Source organism: Falco rusticolus, chromosome 6 (genome assembly GCF_015220075.1).
Source record: "Falco rusticolus isolate bFalRus1 chromosome 6, bFalRus1.pri, whole genome shotgun sequence".
Lineage (NCBI taxonomy): Eukaryota > Metazoa > Chordata > Aves > Falconiformes > Falconidae > Falco > Falco rusticolus.
This window is the reverse complement of record NC_051192.1, coordinates 324,648-333,061: the sequence shown is the minus strand read 5'-3', so window position 1 is coordinate 333,061 and position 8,414 is coordinate 324,648. Positions and strand designations below refer to the sequence as shown.

The 8,414-nt window shown below is 48.4% G+C and overlaps 1 long non-coding RNA gene across 1 annotated transcript; it reads left to right on the top strand.

Annotated features, from left to right (window-relative positions):
- The first annotated feature begins 4,593 nt into the window (after positions 1-4,593).
- On the top strand, positions 4,594-8,414 carry LOC119150142. Its single transcript, XR_005104954.1, has 2 exons — positions 4,594-6,654; positions 8,010-8,414. It is a non-coding gene; the product is annotated as an uncharacterized LOC119150142 (long non-coding RNA).

Sequence of the window (8,414 nt, the reverse complement as noted above, 5' to 3'; positions counted from 1 at the left end):
AGCGGGTCACGCCTCCCCGCCGGCTGCCGACGCCGCGATTGGCTCCGAGCCGGGGAGGGGGCGGAGACGCCGAGGCGATAGGCCAGCGGGCCTGCCCATCGGGCACTGTCGGCACGTCGACTGGCCGGCCCGCGTGCCCGTCACCGCGCCAGGAGACCGCACCGCCCCCTCCTTCCCCGCCCTCGCGCTTTGATGCCCGGGAGGGGGCGGTGCGGCGGCCTGAGGGCCCGCGTCCCGCACGGGGGGCTTGGCCGCCGCCGCCTGCTCCTACCGGCTATTGTCTCTCACCCAGCGCTGCGGGTCCCGGCTGGGCGGCGCGCCCCGTGTCCCGGTGGTGAGCCCCGGCGGGCCGCGCCGCGGCCCTGAGCCGCCAAGGTCACGGGGCCCTCAGGGGGCCGCGGCTGGGGCGCCCCGTCCGCAGCAGCCCTGTGGCCGGCTCGGGGGGGCATCTCGGTGCCTGTCGGCGTGGGCCCGCGGCGCCCGCCGGGTGAGGACGGCACGGCGCCGAGCGGGCCCCGCAGGCGCGGTGGGCGCGGGGTCTGGCAGCCTGGGCCGCCCCCGTCGGCGCTGCGTATGGGCCTGTGTGGCAGCGCCAGCGCCGGGTGGGTCGGCTGGGGGTTCCCTGCTGCTGAAGGTGGCCCCGGGAGCCCCTGCCGCTCTGCGGAGTCAGAACCATCGGATGGCCCAGGCTGGGAGGGAGCTGGTAGCATCATCTGGTCCAGCCCTTCGTGGCAGGGAGCCTAGGTGAGGTTATTCAGCGCGCTGCCCAGCGGCATGGTGAAAACCTCCAGTGACGGGGACTCTGCCATGTGCCTGGGTTCCAGCCTTTGGTTGTTTTCACAGTAAAAAAAAAAAATCAGGTTGCCCCTCGTCTTCTCCATATGGCTCCTTGTGAAGAGCTTCCATCCTCTTTGTAGCCGCTCCTGAAGTACTGGAATACTGCAATGAGGCCCCCACCAAGCCTTCTCTCCTCCAGGGACATGAGACCTAGCTCCTTCAGTCTTTCCTCACAGGCCAGGTTGCCTTGCCTTTTTATCTTCTTTGTGGCCCTCCTTCAGACCCTCTCCAGTCTGTCCATGTTTTTCTTGAAATACGGGGACCAGAACTGGACACAGTACCCCAGGCATGGTCTGATAAGCACTGAAGAGAGTGGGAAGATCACATCTCTATCTGTGCTAGTAATACCCCTGTAGATGCAGCCCAGGAGCTGACCTGCCCTCCTTGCTCCAGCAGCACACTGCTGATTCATATTTGGCTTGTTGTCCACCAGGACCCCCAGGTGCCTTTCAGCAAGGGTGCTACCCAGCCACACACAGCTCCCAGCCTGTACTGGGCTCTTCATTTACGTCAGCCCACGTGCAGGACTTTGCACTTGTTTTCCTAGCCCTGTCAAGGTCTTCTGTATGGTAGCTCTCCCTTCTCATGTGTCCACCTCACTACTCAGTTTAGTGCCGTTAGCAGGCTTGGTGGAGGTGCTTTCTTCCAAGCCCATCATCCAGATCATTTGTGAAGATAAACAGCGTGGGGTGCAGTGCCAATCCCTGGGGGACCCCACTTGGGACAGGCTGCCAGCCTGAGTAAGTAACATTGATCACCACCCTCTGAATGCAGCCCGCTAGCCAATTTTCTACCCATCTTGCAGACCACCTATCCAGTCTGTACCTTGCCAGTTTGTCGGGGAGAAGGCTTCCTCGTGGATGGAGGCACAGAAAGAAGACTCAACGCTGTAAGTGGCCTGCAGGATTTTCTAGCTGAATTAGTTTCTGCTGCTGTGGCTGCCAAACCCAGGTGGATGTGGAGTGGAACCCTGATGAAAGCAGGTCAATGGAGAATGGGTATAGGATTGTGTGGGTAATTGCTTTTACAGTTGGGCAACCAAATGAGAGGGAGGGAAATTATTCAGAAGGCAATCAAAATAAATGTTATTCTTTTCATCTTGTTTTGGTGAGGGGAAAAAAACCCCAAACGCACGCTTGTCATGTTGTTCAACCTGCAATGGTACTTGTAAGCTAGAAAAGAAAGTGAACGGTTTGCTCTTTAAACATTTTCTGTTATCCTGAAACCCAGTGGTAAAGGCACTCCTCCAAGAAGTGGGAGGAGATTCTGCCTGACAAGATGCGAATTTACATCTCTCAGGTAGCTCATCTAATCATCTTATCTACATATACATATGTTTGATTTAACTTGCTGTGTTTCTCACCTTTTTGTTTTCTTTTCGGTCTTTGTTTCTTAATTTAATAAATGAAATAGATGTTTTTATTTCAGTGTTTCTTATACTTCTACCTGTTTTTCATTTTTAACAAAAGTTCATTACAACTTTGAGGCCATACAATCCATAGGGCTGAAGCTGTACATACATCTGTTGTAGGTTCAAATAGTCAATGAGGAACATGCTGTCTCTGAACATTAAACTCACTTTTCTTGGCACTTATTTCTAAATGCAGTACCAATATTTCTGCTACGGGCATAAATGCTTACTTGCCAGATGAAGTTCTAGTAAATTAGTTTTATGTGCTAGAGCTCTGGGATTTTAGCAGACATTTACACCATACTGTTGCAAAAAGTAACTGCCTGAGAAATCACAGAACATACCAGAGTTATAGTCAGAAAATGGCATTGAAATGCTGCCATGATTAGATTTTTTTCAATAATTACATTTTCTTTCCCACCATGTCTTTAAAATAACTTTTCCGAAAATGAGGAAATGACTTACTGTTTGACCAAATTCTGATTTACTGAGTGTTCCAAGAAACAGAAAAGTTTCAGCATGCTTCTGTGCAATGTATGGACTCCCTTGTCACTTGGTAGCAGGCCCTGCTTTGCTGACTGAATGTGGTATTTAATTATTCCACAGTGGAGATGTCAAGATATTTTTCATATTTAAGTTGCAACATTGAGGCTTCCACACTAAGCTACTGTGAGCAGCCTTGGAGCAGTCATTTGTTCTGTCTGTGCTTCATGCATATGAAAGCAGGGAGAGAATATGGAAATACATCCCAGTTATGTAAGTCTGAGCATCTGACTCAGCAGAAGGAGTTCACTGTTATGTTGCTTGTCAGACCTGCCTCTTCTGTACAAAAGAGAGAGAGGGAGATGAAAGGTGCTAATGCTGCCTGAAATATTTCTTTTCATACAATTTTTATTACCTGGAGCTGATAAACATAAGTCATGGTTGCAGTCCACTGCCCTCCAATAAGAAAAGCAATTGGTGTTATTTGCTTACCACTGTGCAGTCAAGTACAACCACATAATTACATAAGGAGCGGAACAACGACATGAAAAAAAATCCCCAAACCCGGTAGAAATTTAAACCACCTAATTAGGCACATAGTTTGGAAGTGCATGTTGTTACCAGTACAGTTTTCTCTCCTCTTCCTTTCTTGCCTTGCGTTTCTGACATCCTTTACTGTAGTTTATATTCCATTAAGCTATTAGCTCATTGTAGCAAGGAATGTTTCTTACCATGCACATTACACTTCCAGTGCTAAGATCAGTGTATTTAGATACATTGGGAATGCGAGTAACAGAATGGAAACAGGAAAAGGTTTTAGTTCACTTGGCCACAAAGGAAAAATAATTAGCATGAGTTGATCTAGTAATGACATTCATAGTGTGATGGTTAACACAAAGGTGACACCTAAAAATGCTTTGGATAAGACTTTCAAATGGGAAGTAAAACTTGTCCCGTGGCCATCCCACATCACTGTGTTGTGTTAGGGGTGATATTACACTAAGACCTGATCTACCCTTTTCAGCAGAGTTAGCAAGAGGTGACACAAAAATGGGTCAGACCAAAGACACCAAAGCATCTCATACTGGAGAGATGCCAGCAGCAGGGTACATCTAGCAACATCTGAAATATGAAATGCACGGAGTGAGCGTTCCCGGGTATACTTTCCAGTTTCTGGCCATCAGCAGTTTAAGGGTCTTCTAAGTCAGAAGCCACTTCCATACCTTTCTATTTAATAGTCCTAAACTGGCACTTGCCTAGTCTTCCTCCTCCCTCCCCGCCCCCCCCCGATGCCCCCCCCCCCCCCCCCCCGGCTTTATACTTTTTGCTTCTATAAACGTTCTCCTATAGCAATCAGTTCTCTGATGTCAATGTCATTGTGGCTCACCCCCAGGCTGCATGTTTTCACACGCATGTTTGATGGAAACCAATGCCGTGGACTTCCCTGGAGCTTGAGGAGAATCACAAGTAGATATGCAGCTTGTGGGGGAAATGTCAGCACATTTCTCAACACATCGACATGAGGGCTGTTAGTCACGGTTCTCCCCCTCTGGCATGTTGTGTCTGCTGCTGACACAAGCTGTTGCAGCTGAGGGCATCCAACTGCAGAAGCCTCAGTCAAAGACTGAAACCAAGAAAATGCCATTCTGAAGGAAAAGTAATTTCACCACAGGGCTAGATCAGTGTGGACGGGGAGAGTTCTGCCAAGCTTTGCTGCCACAGCACAGTGCAGAAGGCATGCGCCGGGGGTGGGGGTGGGTGGGGGTGGGTGGGGGGTGGGGGGGAGGTGGTGGGGTGGATGCCAGCAGGACAGGGTGGGAGGAGCAGGAGCTCCTGAGCCCTACCAGTAAGGGTGCCTCATGGCTCATGTAAGTGCATATTGGTGGCGAGTGAGGCTCTGCTGCTGCAGTTTCATTCTACAGTTCTTGCTCAGCCAAAACTCAGCCAAAACTCAGCCATTCTGACCAAGGATGGGTCTTGACTTGGAGGGGATGGCGACAGCTCTTGGTAAGTTTTGCGCTGCTGGAGTTTGCATGTTCAAGGCTTAAGTCCTCCCTTCCAACAGTGCTAATTAGCTTGGCTTTCCCGCATTAATAATTTTGACTTATCCCTTTTTACCAAAAACTCAGGAGCCCACCGACAGTTGGTAGAATAACAAAGTTATATGCGCACATATCATGCAGGTTGAATGGCAAGTCTGGCATGTAGCAATGTGAAGGAAGGTTACACTGGTGTACATTATCTGCAGCTGAGGCATGAACATGCAGGGTTTTTGTTCCTTTTTTAAATTTAGTCTCAACAGCTTAAGAAATTAGTGCTCTGACCACCCTCCTGCTGGAAGTTACCACTACCTCAGCTGCAGAGTGATGGTGAAAACACCAATATACTCAGCCAAACTGAACAGGAAAATTTTTCTCAGTTCTTATTTTTTATTATTTTGATTTGGATTTATCCATGTTCTCCTCAGGCTGGACAGAAATTACAGCTCCTTGCTCTTGCTACCCTCTTCAATCCACCAGCAGTTTATAGACCCCTACATTTAGGTACTTGTTCTACCCAGAAGTACTAAGCATGCAATACAGTAGTTGTTGTCAAGAGAAACTACGACTTCTCAGCATGTTTGACACTGGCTTGAATACCTAAATTAGTTTGCACTTGGGTCTATAAACAGCTGCGGTAGAGGTCAGATACACTGAGCAGTAAGGGCTTAAAAGCATTGCCTTACACAGCAGAATTACCAAGCCTCGCCCTGTTACCAGCACTTTCAAAAGGATCACAAATATTGTGACTTTTATCGTTTCTTAAAGCATCAAATTCCAGGTAACTCCTAGTTTAATTCTAAGTAAACTTGGAAAAGTTTACCTCTGTCTAGTCAGTACTTCTGGAAAAATATTTTAGTTCCTTTGATTGCAACTGAAAAACATGATTCCTAAATGCTTCCATGCCAGGGGCAACACAACTGTAGTCATGCAGGTCAAACACATGATCCATAAAATCTCACAAGCAAATCTCAGCTTTTCTTTTGGGTGTCCTGACACAAAGTTTTCAAGCACTTGAGTTTATTACCACTGCTCTTCTGTACGTAGAGTCAGTGCGCGCGCGCACACACAGAGTTTAAAAGCGATGACACCACTTTCTTTCTCCTCAGACTGATGTAATACTGCGCAAGTCACTTAAACCAGTTGCTTACAGTTGCTCAGTGTTTTGTCCTCATTTTTTATACCTGAGCTGACAACCTCAGAAGTAATTTTCGGAACTGAGCATGAAATAAAATCGCATTATCTGTGCATTCAGGCCTTACTCATTTCAAATGGTCCCTTGGAAAGTATTAAGAACAGACCTGGCCAAACAGCTGTCCCCCTCAGGCCTCTACCTCTGCAGCAGGCTGCAGCGCCTGCTCACCTCGCATGGCAGCGGCACACTTCTCTGCAGTAGTGACAAATACTGAGCAGAAAACAAGTCATTCTTTTAGCAGAGGAAGAGCTGAGGAGCATGATCCAGGCACAGCCCGGGCTCCCTGCGCGCAAAGGCTGGCGCTCGCTGCCTGGGCACAGCCTGTCCCGCACACCACGCCAAGCGAAGGCCCCATGAGCAAATGAATCAATGTCTGTAAAGTTAAAATCCTTATCACAACAAGTTAGGCATTAGGGGAAAAGATCAGCCTGCATTTGCAACTTTCATCTTGGCATTTTCCATTATGTATGTTTTTGCCTTTGCATGCTTAATTCTTTTTCTTTGTAAGCTACAGCATGTGTGATTTTCCTCTATGAAAAAGCTAACGAGGCAACCTGATGGGTCATCCTGTGGTACTTTTCAGACCTGAGCACAGCAGAGGTACCACAGCAGATCAGAGCTGCTACACCCATTTGCGCCAGCGCAGCCACAGCAGAGGCAGAAGCCCCAGTGTTACAGCTGTCACCCAGGTATGGGGCCCTCAGGGTGGGTGGTGGTGGTGATGTTTGGGTTTTTACCTTTATTGTTTGGTTGGCTACCAGCATTCTTTCTTGGATGGACAGCGTAACATACCCACCTAGTCAATACTTCCCCCCCCGCTGGTTCAGATCACCTTTCTCTGCATAAATAGTAGACGCCATTTATTCTTCAAGACACTGTAGTGGCACTTTCACATCCCCATCCAGGGCTAGTTTTGCTTCTTCTGGGCTGTAGCATTAAATAGCTGCAGTTCTGAAACTTACTCCTTTTGCTGGCAGGTTGCTGATCTGTTGCCAAGTCCAAAAGAGGTGGGTAACTCCAGTGCCATATAGATGTGCCACAGAGAGCTGCTTTGTTTGTGACTCAAAGCAGCCATTCCACACCCCCTCTTGGCAGCAGGGCTAGCTGATCTCTCCGGGGCTCTGCTGTAGGTGAAATAAGCAGCAGAGGCATGGGTGCCTTGCTGTCCTAGAAAAAACGCCTTTGCCTATGCCTAAAGTCAGTCCTGCAGCTGCTACACACATCCCTGGTCCCATGAAATCAAAGACTTTGCACTGTACCCACAGTTCATTTGCAAACATGTTGGCTGTGCCCTGCACATAGCAAAGTGCTCTGAAAGAAACCCAGGCAGCTTCCTTGTCCTGCCTGGCTCAGGAAATGCGGACACAGAACCACAGAGCAGTGAGCAGGACACTGGGGTGTCCTAGCGTGCAGAGAGAAAAGAGGGCTGACCAGCATGGTCTGCCAGGGTAAGAGGCCCTTGCCTACCTGTCACTATAATGCTGCCAGGGCTGCTCACGCAAAATAATCCTGGGGTGGCTTCTCCTGCTGATGAGGCAGACAGCTTTCCCGTCCCACTGACACAAATCATGCCCTTAGCCAGCTGCAACTTCTGCTTACAACCTGAACTGCCATCTGTGGGCACAGTTATGCAGACACCAGACTGTACTCCCTCTCTGCAGCTCCATTTTAAAGTCAGATTTTGGAAGCGTTTTTCATTCCGGGTGTTGCATTCCCCAGGGAGGAATGGGACACAATTCTGAGTTTATATTAGCCAAGAGTTCCTAAGAATGAGTAGCGATCAATTTGTGAAGCAGGGGTTATTTCCCAGAATCACCATTTGGTAAGTACCTGTAAAGAAGAGCTACCAGAAAGGGCATGCATTTCTAAAATAGACGTTAAATTGGTGTTCTGTGCTTTGTGTCTTGCTCTTTGATGGTGGAAAATTAACTGGAGCATAAGGCTCAGTGTCTAAGTGAGAGAATGTCTTGAGAGCTAGGTGCTTTCCTAGAAGTTACTGTATTTTATTTCTACTCTTGATATCCTTTGTCTCTCTCCATCCCAGATAGAGAGCACCACTGGACTAGTTTGCTTGCTGTGGCATCCGTGCAACTTGGTGATGAATTCTGAACTGACTGGTAAGCAAGAAGGTCCACAGGGAGAGACTGGGTGCCGTGCAGAGGCTTCCCCACTCTCATGCTGGCTGGAGATGCTTCCTCCTCAGAGCACTCACCAACATCTTACAGATATCTCTGCTTGGGCTCCCAGAGTGGTTTCATGTACCTTGTACAGCACAAATACTTCGTAAGCTCAAAGCAGTTCTACTTACTAACATCCTTGTGCTGTATGCTGAATGTGGTGCATGAGGATTAGTTTTATAGATTATCATTACAATGTTATCTCCACTTATTTTTGCCCATTGCAAAGAATGTTCTGCTAGCCAAAGGCAAATAAAACATTTTGTACCGTT